General features: G+C 38.8%; 1 pseudogene; it reads left to right on the forward strand.

The window, feature by feature from the left end:
• Window positions 1–3970: 3970 nt before the first annotated feature.
• LOC138378785 (forkhead box protein K2 pseudogene) lies at window positions 3971–6254 on the forward strand (annotated as a pseudogene).
• The last annotated feature ends 18333 nt before the right edge of the window (window positions 6255–24587 follow it).

Consider the following 24587-nt stretch of genomic DNA (forward strand, 5'->3'; position numbering starts at 1 on the left):
GACTTTGGAGGTGCCTCTTTTGTAAGTAACCTGTTGGCAAAGAAACTCTGGAACATGAACTAGCAGTCAGTAACCTGGAACAGAGCTACAGCTAGGAAAATTAGAGTGGTGTAGTCTCTTATTTAAGAATACATTCACGGAAACACCTGCACCCTATGTACCCCTTAAATGGTAAAGAAGCTCTTAGTCTTCTGAAAATTATCAACGAGCATTATTATTCTGAAAGTAATGTTTCTTAGTTAGAATTCATACAGGAACCACGTGTGAGTATTTTTGTATTTTTTTAATCAAATGCAAGTGTGACTATAAAAAAAAATCAATTGACAATAATTATGTGGGTTTATTTGTGGACTCTCAGTTGTATTCCGTATATTTACTTTTCTACTCATTTGCCATTACCACAGTTTTGATTCTGCAGTTTTGTAATATATTTTAAAACTGGAAAGAGTGAGTTCTCATACATTTTTCTATTTTTCATATTTTTTTTTTTTTTTTGGCTATTAGGTGGACAATTCCATATGTATTTGAGAATATACTTTCCCGCTTCTGAAAAGACAGGCACTTTTTAAAATAGGGAATACATTGACTATATAGATCACTTTGTAGAGTATTGCCATCTTAATAATATGAATTTTTTAATCCATGAACACTGGGCGCAATTTCATTTATTAGGCTGTTCTTTAAGTTTTAGAAACATTTGTAATTTTCAGCATTCAATTATTTCACCTCCTTGATTAAAATTATTCCATAGTTCAAGAGTATTTTCCATTCTGTGGAATTCATTTTTTAATTTTTACTTCAGGTTGATTATTGCTGGTATATAGAAACATCATGGATCTTTGTATGTTAATTTTGTGTCCTCCAATTCTACTGAATTGTTCATTAGCTCTGATAAATTTTTATGGATTATTTGAGTTTTTCTAAAGCCAGTATCATGCCATATGTAAATAGCAAGAATTTTACCTTTTCTTTCTCAATTTGAATGGGTTTTATTATTTTTCCTGCCTAATTTCTCTGATTATGTCTTCTAGTGCAATGTTGAATAAAGTGGAGAAAAGTGAGCATCCTTCTCTTGTTCCTAATCTTAGGTGGTGTGGAGAAAGTTTAGCCTTTACCCATTGACTTGTTAATTTTTTTTTAATAAATGCTCTTTTTCCAATTTCTAGTTTGTTGACTGCTTTGATCAAAAATGTTTCTTTTGTATACCATGGAGTACTACTCAGAGATAAAAAACAATGGTGATATAGCACTTCTTGTATTTTCCTGGATAGAGTTGGAACCCATTCTACTAAGTGAAGTATTCCAAGAATGGAAAAATAAGCACCACATGTACTCACCATCAAATTGGTTTCACTGATCATCATCTAAGCGCACATCCAGGAATAACATCGATCCGGTGTCGGGCAGATGTGGGTGGGGGAGGGGATGGATGTATACAAACATAATAAGTGCGATGCGCACTGTCTAGGGGATGGACACCTTTGAAGCTCTGACTTGGGGGGCGGGCAAGGGCAATATACATAACCTAAACTTTTCTACCCCCACAATATGCTGAAATAATAATAATAATAAAAGTGTATACATACACACACATATACGTACACCTCTTCATATAACAGAATGGATTCAAAGTAGATTTGCCAGCTGTCAATAAAAAAAAAAGAAAAAGGTGGGGTTTTTTTTGTTTTCTTTTTTTTTTTTTAATTTTTAGAGAGTTCTCACTATGTTGCCCTGGCTGGAGTGCAGTGGCTTCACAGGCACAAGGTAGAGAGGACTTCAGCCTTCAACTCCTCTAGACCCAAGTAATCCTCCTGCCTCAGCCACCTGAGTAGCAGGGACTACAGGTATGTGCAACCATACTGGATAAGAGATTTTGTTGTTATTTAAACGTTTTTTCTGCATTTGCTGATTTGCTGCGTGTGTTTTCCTCCTCAATTCTATTATTGTGTTATTAAATTAATTGATTTTCTTATATTGAATTAATCTTGCATACCTGAAATAATTCCACTTGCTTTTTGTGTATTATCCTTTAAATATACTGTTTGATTCAATTAGCTAGTATTTTGTTCAGGCTCTTTTGCATCTATGACCATAGGGAATATTGATCTCTAATTTTCTTTTGGTGTCTTTATCTGTATTTCAGATCAGGGCAATTCTGGATCCACATAATATATTTGGAAGTGACCTTACCTCTTCTATTTTTTATAACAGTCTGAGGAGGATTTTTAAAAATTCTGAAATATTTGGTAGACTTAACCAGGAAAGCCATCTGGTACTGTTTTTCTTTGTTGGGAGTTGCTTTAATATATTTGATTGATTTCTTTTTCGGATTCAGCCTCTTTATATTTTATAGGTTTGTTCTTATTTTCTGTTTCTTCATCAGTCACTTTCAGTAATGTATGTGTTTATAGAAGTTTGTTCATTTCATTCAGGTTATCTCTTTGTGCAACTGCTGATAACATTCTTCTATAATCCATTTTATTTCTGTAAGGTATTTATTAGTGTCTCCACTTTCATTTACGATTGTAAATATTCATATCCTCTCTTCTATATTCTTGGTCAGTGTACCTACATATTTATCAATTTTCTTAATCCTATGGGAGAACTAACTTTTAGTTTTGTTTATTTTCTCTAATGTTTTTCTCCTCTCAATTTTATTTGTCTTCACTGTAATATTTATTAGTCCTTTGTTCTATTAGGCTTGGGTGTCATTTGCCTTTATTTTTCTAAGTCCTTCTATTGTAATATAGGGTTATTCAAGACATTTCTTCTTGTTTCATATAGGCATTCACTGCTTTAACCATCCCTCTAAGCACTGCATTCACTGAATCTATGTTCTGTTATATTGTGTTTTCATTTTTATGTCCCTCTCAGTATTTTCCCATTTCTTCTGTATTATCTTCTTTGTTTCATTGATTGCTTATCACTGTGATGTTTAATTTCCTATTTACGAAGTTTGCATTTTTCCTTCTGTTTTTGATGTCTGGCTTCATTCTATTGTGATCAGAGAAGATACTTGTTATAACTTCCATCTTTTTACATTTCTTGTCACTTATTTTCTGCTCTAATAAGTGGTCTAACCTGGAGAATTTCCATCTGGGCTTGATAGAAATGTGCATTATGCTCTGTGGAGGAATTTCTTTATGTCTGCTCTATTTGGCTGGTTTATAGCACTTTTCAAATCTTCCTTTCCTTACTGATCTTCTGTCCAGATCATCTGTCCATTAAAGAAAATGTCGTATTAAAGTTTCCAACCTGTATTGTAGAATGATTTCTCCTCTCCATTTTGTCAGTACTTGTCTCATATATTTTGGTGTTCTGTTGCTTGGTGCATAAATGTTTGTAATTGTATCTTTTTGATGAATCAATTGTTTTTTAATAAATAATGGCCTGTATCTTTTATAAAAGGTTTTGGCTTAGAGTTTGTTTTGTCTGATAATAACATAACACCTAATGTTGCATGGAATATGTTTTTCTATCCTTTCACTTTCAACATGTATACATATATATATCTTTGAATAAAAATATAGCTTTTGTAGATAAAACATACTTGGATCATTTTGTTGTTTGTTGTTTAAAATACATTCCTCCAGTTTCTTCCTTTTCATTGTAGCGTTTCATATGTTTACACTTAATTAATTACTGATGAGGAGGAACTTATCTATGCTATTTTACTATTTGTTTCCCGTGTACCTCTTACCTTTTTTTTCTTTATTCCCTCCATCAATTCCTTCTTTGCATTCCATAAAGTTTTGTAGGATACTATTTTGATTTCCTTCTTGTTGGCTTTTATTTGTATTCTGTTGAAATTTCTTAGTGGTTTATATGTGCTTGAATTTAACATTATAAATTTATTAAATCGAGATTGAGGCCACTAGCCACTCCTAATTGGCTGGCTCCCTGGCAAACCGGAGGCCTCTGCTCTGGCTCCTAGCTCCCAGTGAGTGGCGGTGGACTCTCACTCAGGCCGATGGCAGTGGCTTCAGCAGCGCCCCGTCATTGGCGGCAGGGCCAGGGGTGGTGGTCCTGGCCAGGCTGCAGGGAAGTGGCACAGCTGGAGGGCTGCAAGTTCGAGTACCTAATTACCAAGCACTCGGCGACCATCAAGTGCATCTGGTCGCAGGGCTCAGTGGATGTGAGCATGGGCCACTCGAGCTTCATCTCCCAGTGCCACCTCGAGATCTTGACGACCCTGAGCAGCAGCGCTGGCCATGACTGGACAGCCCTGGACCCACTGCCTGCACAGCCCAGGCCTAAAGTGGCGATTTCGAGTTGCATTGCCTTGGCCAGAACAGCATGTTTGTGGACAGGTGTTCCAGAGGCACCAGGTGCCGCTGTTGCAGCTTCCAAGCTTCATGCACCAGGTTTCCAAGCACAAACTTCAAACTAACTTTCACTTCCCTATCCGGCCAGAAGAGGAAGAAGCAAGAGGCGCCTGAGTCCCCAGCGAAGGCTGTGCAGCCGCACCTCTCTCCTCTGACCATCAACATTCCAAACACCATGGCCCACCTCATCATTCCCCTTCCCTCCCCAGCGGGAACTATCAGTGCTGCCAACTCCTGCCCATCCAGCCCCCCGGGAAGTGGAGTCTTCAGGTTTCAAAATGGGCCCATTGATGCCCTCTGACCTCAATTTAGTGGCTGAAAACTTGCACCCAGAAAATGAAAAGGAAGCTTCCGGTGGAGGAAGCCCAAAGGATGATTCAAAGCCACCTTATTCCTATGCACAATAGTACAAGCAATTACAATGGCTCCTGGTAAACAACTCATCCTACATGGAATTTATATGCACATCACTAAAAATTATCCATACTACAAGACTGACAAGGAGTGGCAGAATTCAGTTCCCGACAATCTCTGTCTGAATTGTTATTTCATCCAAGTACCACATTCCCAGGAAGAACCAGGCAAAGGCTCATTCTGGAAGGTAGAGATCCTGCCTCTGAAAGCAAATTAACAGAGCAGGCTTTTAGGAAAAGGCAGCCTAGGAGTGTACCTTGCTTTAGAACCTCTCTGTGACCACTCTCTTCTAGGAGCCTCTCCCAGTCACGCTGGAGTAGTGTCTGCTCACTGCAGTGGCCCCAGAGCCCTGAGAGCCTGTGGAGGGAAGTCTTGCCGGCCCATCGGGAGCCTGAGCCTGGCAACTCACACCCCAGACTTGCCATCATCCAAGAAGCCTGGTTTGCCCAAAGCTCACCAGAGTCACCTCTGTCCAGCCAGCGGGTCTTAATCACCATTCAGTGGCAGCTACTACAGGTGGCTAAGCCTGCTGCCTACACTGCTGCCACCCTAGTGACCACTGCAAGGTGGTGACCTAGTGACCTTCCAGCCACCCTTCGTGCAGACATCCTCCACCAAATACCAGCAGTGTCAGTCACCAGCGTGGCTGGACTGGCCCTAGCAAACACCTACACTGTCTCAGGACAAGCTGTAGTCACTCAGGCAGCTGTGTTGGCCTCTGCTAGGGCCCAGCTGCAAGAGAATAGAAATCACAGGGAAGTAAAAGTAGAACCTGTTGCTGCAATTAGCCATGGCACATTAGGTGCTGCCAGCCAGATCATTCAGATGTCACAGACCACCTCTGTCCAGATGGTCACTGTAGGAGCATTATAGCAAGTGTTACAGTGTGTGGTTCCAAGGACAAAACAAGCAGCACACAGGGAGTCAGAGAATCAAGGTTTATTTGCTGGCGGGCTCAGAGCGGACTTACCACCAAGTTCTGAGCCTGTCTACTGGGTTTTTTCCACTCTTATTAGGTTGGTGTGGTCCGAGGGGTGGGGTCTCAGGGGACTGATGCAATAGGTAAGCGTGATTAGAGAAGCCAGGTAATAGGTTAGTGCTAGATTGATGAGGATCTTCGTTATCAGTACAACAGATACCTCTAGGTCAACACCAGCTACCAGTAAAAAGTGTAACGCAAAACAGGACTCTTGTGGTACCAATCCCCACTGCAGTCCACTGCCAGGTGAACAATGCCGCGAGGAGTCCTTTACACGTGCTGGAGATCCCCGCATCAGCATCTGCCAGGACAGCAACCAGCCTGGGCAGCCAGGGCTGAAGTGAATCAAAACAGAAGACGGACAGAGCGTCGTCATCATCCCGAGTGTAGACCCGTCGCAGGCAGCTGTGAGGAAAACGGTGTCTAAAACTAGCGACTGGGAAAGTTTTTCTTACCTTAAAATATCAGTGTTGTGTTGCCAAAAGGGGACATTGCCTCTCACCAATACTAGGAGTGCGCTCTCTCTCAGTGGGTAAAGGGCCCTGCGTTTGGACTTCACCTCTCAGTACTGAAAATACAATACCCAGGTGGCCTGAAAACTCCTTAATTTACAGACAGAAGTCACACTTGAACAAAAACCACACACAACAAAACCTGGTACCTGAGACAGTGTCTCTCCTGCTGAGCGCTCCCTGGGCTGCTGCCTTTGAGTGAAGCTTTTAACTACCAGTGAAAAACCACGGCCCTTCCTGGAGGACCAGGCATCTCCGTGTGAGGATGGTGCAGCGTGGTCAGCCGTCAGGGGCAGGTGCCAGCGGACCTCCAGGGACTCGGCCTCCTGCAGAGACCAGGCAGGACCACCCTCCCATCCGCCCCCCACCACGGCCCACACAGTACTCACCGCTGGTACTGGCAGGCAAGACGGTATTTTGTTGTTCACATGTGCAATTAGAATATTTCGAAGTGCATTTTCTGTACACAATAATGAGGTCTGTGACACTTCACATCACTGCATTTCTACTCTGGAAATTTTGTAAATCATACAGGACCTTTCATGTGGATTTCATTTGCGGAAAAGAAACAAAGTAGTTTTGTGTTTTTGTTGTTTTCAGCCTATGGAGTTATTTATTTACCTTGTTCAGGTGGAGCTACTTTATGACACTTGCAGATTTTCCATGTTAGAGCAGTTGCTTGGTGAATTTAATCCACCTCCATTTCAGTGCGTAGGACAGAAGACTAATGCTGAGGCTGCATGTGACCGTGAGAATTCAGGGACAAGCTGGTGATGGCAAACTGCCCAGTCTCATCCGAGCTGCACTTAACTGTTCTCTTTCTTGTTGTTTTTTGTTGTTTGTTTCTTTGTGTTAACTTTGTCCCTGGCAAAATTTTGCATTCTAAGTAAAACCAGTCTCCTAAGTATTGTGTATTTAAAACAACAGAGCCATTACCACTACATTTGGGGGAAAAGACTCAGTCTCTTATCACAAGCATTTTCAAACAAAGATCACAGATTTCTCCATAGTGTTTTATTGCAGGTTTAGTCGCCAGCTCAAGGCGTCATCTGACCAGCTGTCTTCTCAGTTATACTGCGCTTGTCCCCACTCCAGGCGGGAGCAGCCATGCCAATGGAGCGGGAGCTGAATGTTAATTCTAGGGTCTAAGCAAGCACCCTGTGATTAAGCACTGGAAACATTTAGGTTGTTTTCTGATTTGCAGTAAGAGACTTCCCTGATCTTTCAGAACTGAATTCAAAACTAAGGCTGACTTATCTCCTACCAAAATTGAAAAGGAGAGGAAAGGAAACAAGTGAGAGAATGAGAAGTTCCAACCTCCTCCCACCCCTAGCCTCAGCCCAGACTCCAGAGGAACAAAACGTTCTCCTTTCCAGACCATTCCAGAGTGTTCTAGGGATTAGTACAGAGCATCAGTGCAAATAGAAAGGGGATGTTAGCGTTATTTTGAATTTTTGGTGTCATTATCATAATGTTATTTATTTAAATGTAGTAATTTTGGTATTTAACTTTTTTAAAGAGAGGGAAAAAAATACTTGTATCTTCCTGGTGGAATGAAATGGCTCAGAATGGTAAATTTAGGCAATTTTAGGAATGTTTATTAGTTACATAAAGACAAAATGTGATTTAAAAAATCTAGGTTGATTAGATACCAACTTGGCATTGGTAGCATGCAAAAGCTCTGCTTCTTACAGATCCACCTTAGGTTATTGTTGCACAAGTGACATTGTCATTCACAGTGTGCCTATTAACATGAATTTATAAATATTCATGTTTGTCTTTTAAATAATATAGGAAATGAAAAAAAAGACTAGTTATAAGCCAAAATTCAATAGTATAAGCTATTATATTTACCTTGCAGTTTATTTCTCTGTTCGTCATATTACTTTGAGTTTCTGCCTAGTGTCCTTTCATTTCTGGCCAGAGGACTCCCTTCAGCATTCCTTGTAGGGCAGGTCTACTAGCAAACAACCTCCTAAGTTTTATCCATCTTTGAATATCTCAATAGCTTTTTATCATTTATGAAAAAGGAAAGCTTTATTGGATATAAAATTATATATTGATATATATTTTTTCTTTCAGCACTTTACAAATGATATTCACTCCCTTCAGACCTTGTTTCTGATGAAAAATATGCTGTTAATCTCATTGAGAATAATTTGTATAGGATGATTCTCTTCTGTCTAGCTGCTTTCAAAATTCTGACTTTCAACAATTTGATGATCATGTGCGTTGGTATGAATATGTGTTTATCCTCTTGGAGTTTCTTGAACTACTTGATGTACATATTTTCTTATTTAAAATATGATATTGTCTGTAATATATTAACAGCCTTAAAACAATTAGCTTAAGTTCAAAGAAATTTGGCATTTCTAGTATTTTTGTTACTGATTTTCTAGGTAAATTATATTTAGGTAAAGAAAGTACACTCTAATCAATTTAAATCATTTGGAATTTTTTAAGGCTTACTCTGCCATTCATCATATGCTCAATTTTGGTGAAATTTCCATGTACATTCAAAAAGATTGGATTGTTCAAGGGTGCAATAAAAATATATATAATATATATTTATGTTTTATATTGATTAAATGTATTTAATATATTAAAGTATACATGTATTTATGATAATATATTAAATATATTTTAATGTCTATTTAACAAGTATTTAATATACTTGTAGAAGTAGTAATAAAAAATCTTCCATCACAGAAAAGCCCAGAACCTGATGGCTTCACTGCTGAATTATAAAAAAGATTTTTAAAAATTAATACAATCCTACTGTAACTATTTCAAAAAATCAAGGAAGAAGAATACATTCAAACTCATCCTATGAGGCCAGTATTACCTGATACCAAAATTAGACAAAGACACCACAACAACAACGACAGGCCAATGTCTCTGATAAACATAGGTGCATTATTCTCAACAAAATATTAGCAAACTGAATTCAACACACGGAAAAGGTCATTCATCATGATGATGTTGAAAACAGCCCAGAGATGTATTTTTTTTTCACTGAAGCTAACTCTCCTATCAATGCAGTCAATCCCATCCCACTTCTGCAGATCACTGTTCCAACAATTACCTCTCTTTGAAGACTTTCCCCCTCTCTGCCAGAGATTTTCCCCAAGATGAATGTGTCCCCTTTGTTCCCATCCCATTCCCCACAACTCTCGAGATGTTCCACTCATTTGCTCACAGAATCATGCTCTGGTGCCAGCTTCTCATCTCCTGTCTCTTCTTAACCCACTTCATCTGCCCCCTGTCACTGTCACTCTCCTGAGACTCCTCTTGCCAAGGTCCCTCGTGTCTTCACACTTCTAAAGAAGAGCTCTTTTTCCAAACACACAACTCCCCACGTCTGCCCTAATAATGGAAAGCGCATTGCCATTGACTAGTTGCTGGGGCAAATACCTACATGAGTTACCTTGCTCCAACCTGTGAGCAATTCCTCCATCAGGAGTCTCTCCGCTTTTCATTCTGAGCCACCATTTATCACTGCTCAGTTTTATCACCAGACTTTCTTCCTAACCCTCTTCTCTGCCTACATTCTGACTCCCAACTATGGTCTACTCTCCCCTGAGCAGTCAGCATAACCTCTTAAATTAAGGCACTGCACTCCCCTGCTCAAGATCTACCAAAAGTTACCATCAAACTGGATTAAAAACCAAACTTATTCCCATGCCCTGAAAACCACAAGGCCCTGTGAGCTACGGCAGGGCTTCCCAACCTATGGTGAATTGTATAATTATTTCATTATATATTACAATGTAATAATAACAGAAATAAAGTACACAATAAATGTAATGCATTTGAATCATCCCAATACCATCATGCTCCCACCCCCACAGTCCATGCAAAAATAGTCTTCCATGAAAATGGTCCCTGGTGCCAAAAAGTCTGGGGACCACTGAGCTACAGCCTTGCCCATGTAACCTCCTCTCCTCCTTCTTTCCCTGATTCCTCACTCTGACCCCACTGGCCACCTTGCGGTTTGTTCCTTGAACACACATGAAACACATTCCTGTCTCAGAGTCTTGGCACTCTTTCCACCGGGTGTAATGCCGGAGCTCCTTACCTTCCTCACTTTGGTCAGGTCACTGTTCAAATGTGGCCTCTTGGGAGAGGCTCTTTCTGATGATTCTACCTAAAATACTGAGCACCTCCAATCACTGTATCTTGTTCCCTGCTTTGTCTTGGTATTTCCCACCACCTGGGATATTTGTATACCTGAAAAAATACTTAATGTCTTCCTCACTAGATCGTCAGCTCATAAAGGCAAGAACTTTGTTCCACGTGTGCTCTCCTCTACCCCATCACTTAGCAACTTCTTGGCAGCATTAGCATTATGACCATAGCCTCTCTTATCTTGTCTCCTTTTATCTTTTGTCTCCTAGTTTTCCTCCTCCCATTCTACCAGCCCCACTGGGGACTTGTCCCTTAAATTATGATAGTCCTTACAGATCTATGCTCTGTCCTTTTATTCTATAGACTTTCTCTACATGTGAACAGCTACTCTTACTCTTCATTCCTTACCACTAGCTCAGATTCCTTCTCCAGTCCCATATATCTAAATGGTGACTACACAGGACCCCTCTGCTATTTCATAGGCACATCAAGCTTCCCTTGTTTGCAATGAACTTCCCCGTCTCCCAACCCATCTCTCCCTCCTGCATCGCTTATCTCTCCGCATGTGGAAGCACCACCCATGCTTCTCTCCAGCAGGTGCTAAGTGTCCCCAAATGGCTTGCAGCTTCATGAAAAGGCCTGTGTCTGATCCAGTGCCCACTGAGGGGTTTCTATTCAAGTGCACAGCAGAAGCCTCCTCTCCTAAACCCTTGCTGGATGCTACAGGAGTAGGCACTGACCTAAGTATTCTGTCCCTCTGGGTTATGCAGTTTGACTTCTCTTTACAGGTTTGCTGTGGGGAGGAGAAAAACAATCCCAAGTACTTGAATAGGATTTGTCATTCCAAATGATGAAGACTTAACACAGGAATTCTGCATAAATGATGCAACTGTCAGGACACAGCTATAGTTTACCAAGCTAACTAGCAAAGTGTTTGTCCAAGTTCTACTTGTACCATATTCCTGGGCAACTTCCTGAGAAGGCAAAAGAAGTCATCAGGAAAAGATTAACAACCATGATCCAAGGAACAAACACTTTAAGGAAGGAGTTCTCAGTCACAACACACATCGGAATGCCTGGGGAATATAGTCTGTGACTCAGTTTATACCTACACTCTACTCAGTCTCTGCCTATGGAGCAGATGGTTTTATTACTGCTCCCCATCCCCGCAGCATGCTGTGTGTGCGTGTGTGTCTGTGCGCACTGCAGGTGCATTTGGGCAATGGGATGTTGGGGGAGAATCCAGAAATCTCTCTTGCTGTAATTTTTATTTTTTTTATTTCAGCTTATTATGGGGGTACAAAAGCTCAGGTTATATATATTGCCCTTGCTCCCCCCCATCCCCCTGAGTCAGAGCTTCAAGTGTGTCCATTCCCCAGACAGTGCACATCGCACTTATCATGTAGGCATACACCCATCCCCTCTCCCCACCCCCCACCTCTGTCCGATACCCAATTGGTGTTATTCCCAAATGTGCACTTAGGTGATGATCAGGGAAACCAATTTACTGGTGAGTACATGTGGTGATTATTTTTCCATTCTTGGGATACTTCACTTAATAGAATGGGTTCCAACTCTCTCTAGGAAAACAAAAGGGATTCTATATCACCGTTATTTCTTATAGCTGAGTAATACTCCGTGGCATTTATCTTGCTGTACTTAATAGCAATTGTTTTGTGATGAGAAAAACAATGGCAATATCTTAAACCATAATGATTATTAAACTCGTACGCATGTATTTACTTTCCTTTGATAGATTTTTTTCTTAAAATTCAGATGTTAATTTCAGGAATCTACTTTTATTTCTAAAGATGCTTTATAAATAAGAAATATCTTACAAAACCTATCAATGCACCTGGAGCTGTTAGCTTTGTGTCACTGAAAAAAATATGAACATATGTGTAAGTAAGTTTGGTTCAGGATCATCTCTGAAGTATTCCTCCAGAATATTTCCTCACAGAAAGAAGAAAAGATGCAATATAAGAATCTATTGAAGAAAAAAATTTAAGTACTCTTAACACATCAGTTTTCACATTTCTGCCCTTGTATCTCTTAGAATGATTTCGGTTGGGTGACATGTCTTTTAGGCTTTTAAATATAAACACTGAGAACTTAAATACTATAATGGTTCATTGCTCATCACCATTCATTGGAAACTGGCATTAGACACGCCCAAGAAATTGGCATTGAGCATGCTCAGAAAATTTTTATGTTCCTTTCTACTTCCTCCTGACAGAACCTATGGAAATTTAAGGTATTTTTAGGCTCAAAGTCTTATATGATCATATGTCATGCTTATCTGCAATAAACTTTGAAAAAAACATTTTTAGTTTCCTGTAAACACCAGGCTCTAAGCCTGCGCTGTCCAGTACAATTGTCACTAGGCACATGTGTCTACTGAGCACACAAAAGTGGCTACTCTGTGCTGAGGAAATGAATTTTTAGTGTTCTTCATTTTAATAGATAAATTATTTTCTAATTCTTTTTATAGACGTAATTCATGTCAGGACTAGTGATAAATATTTATATTGTTTGATGCTGTTGAAACTTATCTTTCAAAAAGATACATTTTCTTGAATTTAGATGGTACATTTACTCACTTAGCTCAATAATTAAAGGAACCTACAAGTCAGTTCTTACTCTAGCATATCCTTTTTACAGCACTCCTTTTATAAGATGATTATGTACCGCATGAGTTGGGGAAGAAGACTTAAAGAATGATGATTTTGATTTCAGTATGGTATAAACACAACTCTAGGAGAGAAACATATAGCCTCAAAAAAGTAATACTGTGAGTGGCTGTGACTTCTCATGGAAAAGTATCTATCTGCATCTCTATAAATAACAATGTTCACTTACAAATTAATCTAGGAATTGTTAATATCTTAGTAAAATATCTGCTGGGAGTGAGGGGGAGTGGAGGGAGATGCCTAACCTTCAACAAAGCAAACAGCTTTACAACTTCTCCTCCTGGCTTCTGGCCTCCAGAGGGTTCCTGACCTCTTTTTACTCAGCACATCAAGTCCTGTTCTCTGGAGTCTTCTACAGTGACCTGCCAGAGTTGCCCTTAAGTATTGACCCTCCCTGACAGGTAATGGTAATAAACCAAATATAGTTTCACATCTCTAACCTTGCACTGGAACACCAAGAGCATTTTACAAAGCAGTAGTGTTGGGCAATAAAGTCTTTAGAACTTTATTGAATCTGAATATGAGATTCAGATATCCCAGGTTTTTCCTCACTTTAGTTCTATTATCATTTTATCATGGATTTCTTGTTTCTTTTAAGTAGTCTGAGTTAAAAACTTAAATGCTTTTTTTTTATTTTAAGAGAACCGTCTTTGATGAACTTTAAAAGTTCATAAAACTAATATATGAGCATTATTTTAAAGCACTCACTTAAACCAGTGATTCTCCGATTGTGGTGTGTCAACCTCTGGAGATCCCCTAAACCCTTTTCCAGGAGGCCCATAAGGTCAAAACTGTTCTTATAAGAATGACAAGACATTGCCTGCTTATTCACTGACATTTGCAATGACTGTATAAAAGTATACATGGGTAAAACTGTTGGTTTCTCAGCATGAATCAAGGCAGTGGTACCAAGTTACACTAGTCATTCTATTCTTCACTCCCCCTTGCAGGGGAAAAAAAAAAGCCTGCTTTATTTAAGAATGTCCTTTATGAATTAGTAAAAGTTAATGGTGTTATTAAATCTTGACCTTTTTAATATTCGGAATAAGTGAAATGTTCACTTAAAGCACTCCTGCATGCTGCAGCATGGCTGTGTTAAGCAAAAGTGCTTGTGATTAAATTCTGAGCGGAACAAGCCACTTTTTTCAGAGAACACCATTTTTGTTTGAAAGTACAACCGACTTTTATTCTCAGAAATGAACAAGGTGAGACTTTCACTTCAAGGAAAATAACAAGCATTTGTTGCCAATAATAAAACTCAAACTTTTAAGCAAAAAATAGTACTAAGATTACAGTAGAAGGAAAACTTATACCATCTACTGTGAACCTGACTGCTTTTCAATATGTAATGTTTTTATAAGATTGGTGCCAATAATAACAAAAGCAAATCTTTCCTCCAACTGAGAGGAAAATATTCATTTATTGTGCAATATAGATTAATGAGTATTAATGTCACAAATGCATTCATATGCAAAACTCCATTGCAACTAAGGAACTAGGACTTGTGGAGTTTTGTTGTAGTATTAAAAAAAACCCACAATCATCTGAAAGCTTTAAAAATACACCTTTATCCCAACTATATATTTGCATGAGGCTAGGTCATCATCTTATTGTCTCTTCAAAACAAATTGCAAAGACAGATATGAGAATCCAGCTGTCTTCTAGTTAGCCAGACACTAGAGATTTGCAAAAAATGTAAATAAAACACACTTTTTACCAATGTTTTTGTTGCAGAAGAAGAGTTATTTTGGTGAAAAATATTATTTATGTTAACAATGTGGTTGTCAGTTATGGGTGATTTTGTCCCCCAGGGGACATTTTTTGTTGTCATAACCTGGGGGAAGTTACTGCTGGCTCCTAGTGGTGCTTCTCAACATTCTACAATGCACAGGACACATTCCACAACAAAGAATTATCTAGCTGAAAATATCAAGGATCCCAAGGTTGAGAAAGCTAAATTAAGCATATTTTTTAATTCTCAATTTTAATTTCTAATACAGTAAATACCAATATAATTGACATGAAAAAATTACTGTTTGTGATCCTCAATAATTTAAGCAATAAAAGAATCTTAAGGACCAACAAAGCTGCAAATGGTTTGCTTCAGTACTCTAGTAAGAACACTACAGCCTATGTCTATAGTTATGACCTACTACTAAACTTGATATCATGCAAAGTAATTAGCTGGAAAAACAAGACAGGTTAAAAATTTCACCTGTTATTTATGTGGTAATGTATTACTAAAGTCACAATGTGGAGGAAAAAAATATTTTTAACAACATATTTTATCATTTGTTATGTCTGAAGACAATTTTTAAAAAGTGGTAGGGGGAACATTTCCAGGGGCTCTACAATTCTCTACTTTAGAACAGTACTGTGTGGGCACTTTCCCCTTTGTTTTAATTCTTTGGCTTTTAGCAAAAATAGGGGAGCCAACATGCTAAGCAATATGCTGTTAGAAGACAGTTTTCTGTTGATTATTGGAATATATTAATTATTATTATTTTCCCTGTCATTTGCTCTTCTACCCATAGAATCTTTCATCCTGTGAAAGTTATATCTATTTGTACACATGCTTAAATTTAAGTCATATAGCAATTTTGCTTATTTTAGGTTGTTAGGCCTTGAATTTCAGTTGATTTAGTTCACTATCACTTACCTTCCTGTTTTCCATTTTAGCTCTAAAAGTAAATAATGAAAGAGCTTTATACCAAATAAAAACATTTAATGTCGTTTTTGCAATAATTATTGAAAAATTTGTTAGTAAATATAAATGTGAAAATATAAGTGCAAAACCAATGACAGATATAGCTATCCTGAAACAAGCAGTGTTAACAGTGCAGCATAATACTGCACAGGATAATATTAAGGGTAGCCATTTCCCAAATATTTTAAATGAAATATTAATGAACAGAGACAACTCACTCTGGTACTGTATTTCTCTTATCCACAGATGTTGTGTGTTAGAAAACAAAGGGTTCTCTTTGGTAAGTTATATGTTTCCATTTGCCCCCAATGTCTAAAATGAGGCTCAAAATAATAGAGGGAAGGCAAATCAGATTGTTAAAAGTAGGTCTATATACTGTTAGCACTTTTTAAAAAGCCTGTAACATTATTAGCATATAAGATGGACACTTTTATTAATATAATGCTTCCAGCAGTTTTGTCTCCAAATTGATTTCAAAATCACAGAATTTGAAGTTATAAGATGGAAAGGACCACCCAACCTCACAGGACATTTAAATCAACTCATTTTGCAGGTAAGGAAACCAAGGCTTAAAACTGACCTGACCAAAGTCCCACCGATAGAAACAGTGCATCCTCCTACATGCAAAGTAAGCAGAATTGTCCCTCCTTTACTGCACACAGAAATTATCTGAAGAAATTTAAAAACAGCCTGACTTTCAACTTGAGGCATTCTGACTTAGTTGGCATTGGATATGACTTGGGCATCAGAATTATTTTAAAGTTCCCAGGTGATGCCAATGTACAGCAAAGCTTGGGAATGATTGCTTTAGGGTTGAGATCAGAATCACCTGGGATGATTTTGTTCTTGTAATTCTGCCTCACATTCTTCCCCATTTTCCTAAAGGGCTTGTGAGTGCCTAGACATGGAGGGAAGGTGGAGGTGGGAAGATGCATATTTGCAGATACGTATTTTGAAAAATGTTGCATAAGTGATTCTAACGGCTCACCTCTCCTGCTGAGAACAAGCAATACTACCCCCTCACACGTTTTTCAAAATCTTTCCTAAAAGCCAATTTTCCCTGTTAATTTGCTCAAGAAACCTTTCTTTCACCAACAGTGAATATGTCATATGATCATTTCTAAAACTTAATGACAGCAAATTAAAACTTACTGTACTTCCAAAGGGAGATTTCTAAAAATTAGACTAAGTTAGGGAGGAAAAAAGCATAAAATGTACTTGTTTGAGCAAGGTTAATCTTTGAAACTACTTTTGTATTACATATGGAAACATCAGAATCATCTGAATTCAAAAAAAGTTGGGATTCTAGCCAAAGTAGAGTGGTTTTTACTCATAGAATTAGGGCCTTGTCTGAACAAAAGCATTTAGTGATTACTTAATAAGGTACCAGAACCCACGACTTTGGGCAGAGTCAGGGTTCAGTTTTATCTGAAACACAATTTGATCATGACTATTGTTATAAGTGAGAGAGGAAAGTGACATTATTATGAGTGTAAACTTGCAATTTTTAATTAAATGTAGAAGTTACAGATAATTTAATTAGCAAAAAACTAGTACATTAGAAAGAAAATTAGTTTATAAGCTAGTTATATTTTTTAACTGTAAAACTGGGGATAAAGACATTGATATTCTAAAGTAGCATTTTCCAAACTGTATTCTGAAAATCAACACTTGGAATCCAACGTGTCAATAATGTTCAAAAGACAACCCAATGGGGCTTATTTTTGTTGTTAATGCCTTTTCAATAAACTTGAATGGTTCATCTTAGGGTGTTTTGAAAGTATATCTGTGATTGTACACCTCAAATGTGCTCATGCTTGATTAGGTATATTTCAATGCAGACACATTGGGCTGCCAATGTAAGACAAGCTGTTCCTTCTTCCAAGAATACTTTCCAAAGTAGTGTGCATTACTTCAGGTCTATAATTCCTAAAGAACTATTTTTTTCTTCAGAAACTTGCAATAAAAAACACCTCTCCTTTTCATTATGTTCAACATTATCTTAAGGTAAATGCATCACATAAAGAGCTACACTTTTTCTGGAATTGCTTATTTGGTAACTGGCTTTCCCTTCCTCTACACAGTCTAAGATTAAAACAGAAATTGAAAATTCATAGTTAGGCCCTTGAAAATTAATATATAATTGATATCAATTTCTCAAACTGATCCCTGGAAAAGCAGCACCAAATGGCTGAAATGACTGAAGATGGCTGGGATGCTTTTAGTATAAGGGGGTCTGTCACTCTGCCCTTGGCAGCCTAGTTGTACTCACTATTTTACTGTTGTTCTATGGTTAGGCTGGTTGACTGTGTTGTTTTCTAGACACAACATTGAGCATGAGCTGTCCTTTCTAACAAGCTGCCCTGGAGATACCTGAAAGGAAAAAAGAAACAGAATAAAATGTCACAGTAAGTCAAACCTATAAATGTGTGTTTTTTTCTTTGGTTAAAATGTCAAGTGATAATGGTAGTAATATTCTTCAGGGAGTGGGGGGCCGGGGGGTGAAGTCACAACTAATGGGCATGAACATGGTGAGCATTGTAGAGGGGAAGGGTATGCCTCTAAACCTCACTTGGGTGAGGGAAAGACATAAAATATAACCAGAAGATATTTGCACTTCAGTGTTTATTGCAGCATTATTCACAAGGGCTAAAATGTGGAATCAGCTTAAGTGTTTATCAAGGGATGAATGGATAAGAAAGATGTGGTGTATGTACACAATGGAGTGTTATTTAGCCATGAAAAAGAAGGAAATTTTGTCATTTGCAGAAACATGGATGGATCTGGAGGACATTACTTTAAGCGAAATAAGCCAGGCACAGAAAGACAAATATTTCATTTTCACACTCATATATGGGACCTAAAATTAATTGATCTCATGGAGGTAGTGAATAGAATGGTGGTTACCAGAGATTGGCAAGGGTGGTGGGAAGGAGCAATGAAGAGGTGTTGGTTAATGGGTAATAGCGTTAAATAGAAGGAAAAAGTTCTAGTATTCAATAGTGCAATAGGGCAACTATAGTTAACAACAACTTATTATATTTCAAAATAGCTAGAAGTCTTCAAATGTTCCCAACATAAAGCAATGATAAATGTTTCAGGTAAATCATGTCCCAATTACCCTGATTTGATCATTATAGGTTATATGCTTGTATCAAAATATAACATGTACTCCATGAATATGTACAATTATTATGTATCAATAAAAAATTTTTAAAAAATGTCAAATGATAAAGCATTAAGATATTTCTTATGCTCCAAAAACTGCCTGTTGTGGTATCTATGTGTGGCTCTATAGGAAACCTACTAAAGGCTCTTAACTTCCTCAGACAATGTTTAAAGAATGGGTTATAAAATGCTACCTTTGATATAATACCTATAGTCAAATCCAGCAAGAATCTATTGTGAGTTCCATTTATAAATAATTTTAAAAGTTTAAAATAAGAGTTCAGGTACAAGTGCGGGGACACAGACCAGTGGAACAGAACAGAAAATCCAGATATGAAACCATCCTCATATAGCCATCTAATCTTTGACAAAGCAGACAAAAGCATACTCTGGGGAAAAGAATCCTTATTCAATACATGGTGCTGGGAAAACTGGATAGCCACATGTAGAAGACTGAAACAGGACCCACAGCTTTCAACCCTCACAAAAATCAAATCACGGTGGATAACAGACTTAAACCTTAGGTGTGAAACTACTAGAATTCTAGAAGAAAATGTGGGAAAGACTCTTATAGACATTGGCCTAGGCAAAGAATTTATGAAGAAGACCCCTAAGGCAATCACAGCAATAACAAAAATAAACAAATGTGACCTGATTAAATTAAAAAGCTTCTGCACGGCCAAAGAAGCAGTCACGAGAGCAAACAGGTAACCTACAAAATGAGAAAAAATTTTTGCATGCTACACATCCGACAAAGGGCTGATAAATAGAATCTATTCAGAACTGAGGAAAATCAGCAAGAAAAAATCAAACAACCCTATCAAAAAGTGGGCAAAGGACATGAATAGATATTTTTCAAAAGAAGATAGAAGAATGGCCAAGAAACATATCAAAAAATGCTCAACACCTCTAATCTTCAGGGAAATGCAAATCAAAACTACAATGAGATATCACTTAACTCCAGTGAGAATGGCCTTTATCAAAAAGTCCAAAAACAATAAAGGTTGGCGTGAATGCGGAAAGATGAGAACACTCATACACTGCTGGTGGGACTGCAAACTAGTGCAACCCCTGTGGAAAGTAATATGGAGATACCTTAAACAGATACAAGTAGAACAACCATTTGATCCAGCAATCCTATTGTTGTGGCCCGATTACAGAACGGGGGATGAACACATAAACATAAATACAGACACACGAATAAACACACAGACACACATAGACGGCAAAGACTGCAGTACAGTAATGCACCAGTCGCTTTATTTTTATACTCCTTTTGTTCAGCAGCTACTTCCTGGTACATGACTATCTTCAGAGTCCAGAGGTGACATGTTCCATTTCTTATGGAAATTGCTCAAGGGAAGGCAGTTTGCATCTTAACCTTTGGCCCTCATTACCTGCGTGCAGGACAATGACACACACCTTTGCTATTTGCCATAGGAAACAGTTTGTCTATTTCAATAGGCCATTGACCTTTAGCTCCGAGAAGCATTCAGTAGTCAATGGACCCTGACCAGACCCATTGACTTCTGGCCTCAAGGAGCGTTCTGGACCCATTGACCTTTGGACCCAAGAAGCATGTCCAGCTTCGCTGACTCTGAGCTCAAGCCAATTCTTGCTCAGGGACAATCCCTACATCTCCCCCTTTTCTTTTAAGTTTGAGATCCAATATGCTCAAAGACCCTCATGATATTTTGATTATGTTGGTTGATTTTTATTTTTTGGTAGTGTCAGCATCTGTAGACTGAAAACAGGCAAAGAATAAAGACTATTAAAATTCTGGCATTAATTCCTATGTTATTAAGGAAAGATTTAAAAGTTGTTAAACAATTAGCTTGTGACAGGCCATTTGCCAAACCTTGAAAAAAATCTTGTTCATTAAATTCTGGCAAATTTTCCTGGAATGTACTGGTTATTTCTTATTCTAGGCTTTGTAAATCAGCCATCAGGTTATGCCCTCCAGCTAGCAGTTGGCGTAGAACTCACAAATGTTTGCTACTGTTAAAAGGAATAGGTGTAACACAAAACCTAGAAGAATTCCAATCACAATGCAAAAATGACTGAGTGGCTGGACTTGAATTTGATCTCCTAGCCATTGAACAGTATTTTGTAAGTGCAAGATTTCTCCTTCTAAACGGCTATCAATTTCCTGTTGGTGTTGCCACAGTCTGTGGGAGTCTTCATGCCACTTACGGATGAAGTCAGCGGTTTGAACAGATTGTTGCAATGCTACTCCTGCTGTAGCAGCTGTGGCAGCTATAGATATTAATCTTGCCACAACGGCAATTATAAAACTGGTAGCTGTCTTAACTTGGTGGCTCAAGGAAGTTATTTTGTTTAAAAAGGTGGTAATTAAGGCAGATTAACTCCAAGGCCAGGATAAATTAACTGGAATCCAAAGCTCTGTCCTAGCCCTTAAAACATATAAATTTGAAGTTAGCCCATGAAGAGCGGTTAAGGCAGGTATATAAAGAGCAATTATTAAGACAGGAGATATTTCCTGTGGACTCATTCCATTGAACAGAACCTAGCACTAGCAAATAAGGATAGGGCACATAAGCCAATAAAGGCTGAGAAACATTAGTTGGCGGAACTGCGCATGTCATTCCCAGTGTTGGTCCCCTGGCTTGCACAGTCAGATTCTCAAATTCCTTGAGGAAGTCCTCGGTCCTGATCCTCTTTGCCATACCGCCACTTAAGACAACAAGTGGGAACCCACTCACAGCCCTGTCCTGTGGAGACATATGCTTAGCCCCGACCTCACTGTAGAACCTCTCCCTCCTTCCATTCTCCATTAGGTGTGGACACGTACACAGGATCACAAATGTTAGGCAGGGGAGAGGACGAGGTCGTGAAATGATGTTCTGCTGCAGAAGAATTCAAAGTCTACCAATGATTTAAAAAATTAAGGGTAAAGAGTGCTCTTAATAGATGATGATGAAGAGACTCAGGGACTCCCCCTTTTTGTTTTTGTAATTGAAGCTTTAGGGTGCAATTGGCCCGTTCAATGATGGCTTGACCCTGACTGTTAAAGGGAATTCCAGTAACATGGCATATGGAATATAGCTGAAGGAAGGAAGCAAGTTTATTAGAAGTGTAGGCAGGGGCATTGCCCATTTTAAGTATAGCCGGAAGGCCCATCACTGCAAAACAAGAATATAGATGAGTGATAACAGCATCAGCTTTTTCAGAACTTTGAGCAGTAGCCCACTGAAAGTGAGAATGAGTATCAATAGTATGGTGAACATAATGAAAATGGCCAAAAAATGTAACATAAGTAACATCCATCTGCCAAATATGATTGCAGTTTAAGCCTCGTGGATTACAACCTGGCGGTAAAGAAGGAAGGGTTAAAGGCACACAAGAAGCACAAGAACATACAATAGGATGAGCTTGTTTATGCATAAGAGAAAAGCGGTGTTGAAGTCCTTTCACGTTAGTGTGATGGAGGTCATGTTCTTGTGAAGCCTGTTGAATAGAGGCTACCAGTAAAGAGTCAATGTTTTCGTTACCCTTGGACAATGGCCCAGGGAGTCCGGAATGTGATCGAATGTGGACAATAAAAACAGGATGATAATGCATACGAAGGAGTGCCTGAAAATGGGTAAACAAATGTTGTAATGTAGTTTGGGGATTAGGAGGCAGTGAGGCAGTAGGAAGATGAGAAGTAACATAAACAGCATACTGTGAGTCACTAACAATGTTAATGGGTTTAGCAGAAAAATCTTGTAGAACAAGGCAGATAGCATAAGGATCACTCTGTTGCAATGATGGAAAAGGAGAGATAACAACCTTTTGGCCTATTGTGCTCCAGTAACTGGCCTTACGAGAACTTGAAGCATCAGTAAAAAAAAAGTGGTTCCTTGTAGATGGCTAGAAACAATGGGAGAAAGAGGAAGAATGGAGTGAGTTTGCAAAAAAAAAAAATATATAACTTATGTGGGGGGTAATGATTGTCAAAAGTCCCAACGTAATCTGCACAGGCCACCTGCCAAACAGTGGAAAACTCAAAGTTAATTTGAATATCTTTAGAACTCAAATTAGTAACAATTCGGCAGGGGTCCATTCCTGAGAGTTGACAACAGCGCCGACGTCCTCGAGTAATTAGTTGTGTTAGTTTTTCCACATAAAGCAAAAGCCTTTTGTTTTGTTGGTTAGGGAGAAATATCCACTCAAGAATTCCATGCAACTGCTCCAAACAACCTGAAGGGGAGTGAAACGTATGGAAAAGAAAAAGAGTTATGGGAAGAGAAGGGTTGAGAAACGTAAGGAAACCAGAGCTTAAGCATTGCTCCACAAACTGCAACTCAGCTTCAGCCTGAGGATTGAGACAACCAGGGCTGTTGAGAGCAGAATCGCCTTCTAAAATAGCAAACAAATGTTGTAAAGCATAAGTGGGTATACCAAGTGAAGGCCGAAGCCAATTAATATCTCCTAACAGTTTTTGGAAGTCATTTAGCATTTTTAAATTATCTCTCCGAATTTGTAACTTTTGTGGTTATATTTGGGATTCTGAAAGACAATACCCTAAGTAGTTGAAAGATGAAGTATCCTGAACCTTCTCAGGGGCAATTATTAAATTATAGAGTTTGAGACACTCCTTAAGATCTACAAAGGCTGCATCCCGCACCTCTCGAGAGGGTGCTGCAAGAATATCATCCATATAATGATAGAGTACAATTTGCGGGTGCCGTGCACGAACGGGATTAACGGCACGATCAACAAATTCCTGACATAGTGTAGGACTGTTTAACATCCCCTGAGGAAGCACCCTCCACTGATAATGCTCAGTAGGGCGGCCATTATTATATTCTGGGATGGTAAAAGCAAAACGCTCACAATCTAAAGACTGCAAAGGAATGGTGAAAAAACAATCCTTAAGATTAATGACCATCAAAGACCAGCCAGTGGGAATCATAGAGGCCAGAGGCAAACCGGGCTGTAAATGGCCCAATAGGTTGGATACATTTGTTAATTTCCCAGAGATCTGTGAGAAATCACCATTTTCCAGATTTCTTTTTGATAACAAAAACAGGAGAATTCCAAGGAGAGGTAGAGGGCTCAATATGACCGGCAGCAAGCTGCTCAGCTACTAAAGACTTTAGCGCCTCGAGCTTTTCTTTTGTAAGAGGCCACTGCTCAATCCATACAGGCTTATCTGTATTCCACCACAGGGGGAGGGCTTGAGGAATTTCTTGAGCAGTGGCAATTAGTTTAAAGAATCCTGTGCATCAGGATGTTGGACGGGGTTGTAACCCATCTTTAGCATCATATTTTTATCATTAGGTGATAAGTGAGGGATAGTCACAAATGGCCCAAACTGATGTAACAGATCTCGACGCCATAAATTCACAGCAATATCAGTAATATAAAACTTCAAAGAAGCTTGTTGGCCTTCAGGTCCTAAACAATCATAAACATCTTTACTGCGGAACATGCATTGAGCCTGTCCCAATCCAGACAGCACAGTAGGAACTGCAACTTTGAGCCAGTCAGGGGGCCACTGAGCAAGACAAATGATAGAAACATCAGCCCCTGTATCCACTAAACCCTCAAAAGTACGACCACCAATGGTGAGAGAGAGAACAGGTCGAGTATGTTGAATAAGAGTCCCCCAAAAACTTTAGTTCTGGCACTGCCGAAACTCCCTTTACACTCAATGTT

The sequence above is a fragment of the Eulemur rufifrons genome, chromosome 30 (assembly GCF_041146395.1).
Source record: "Eulemur rufifrons isolate Redbay chromosome 30, OSU_ERuf_1, whole genome shotgun sequence".
In the NCBI taxonomy this organism is placed as follows: domain Eukaryota; kingdom Metazoa; phylum Chordata; class Mammalia; order Primates; family Lemuridae; genus Eulemur; species Eulemur rufifrons.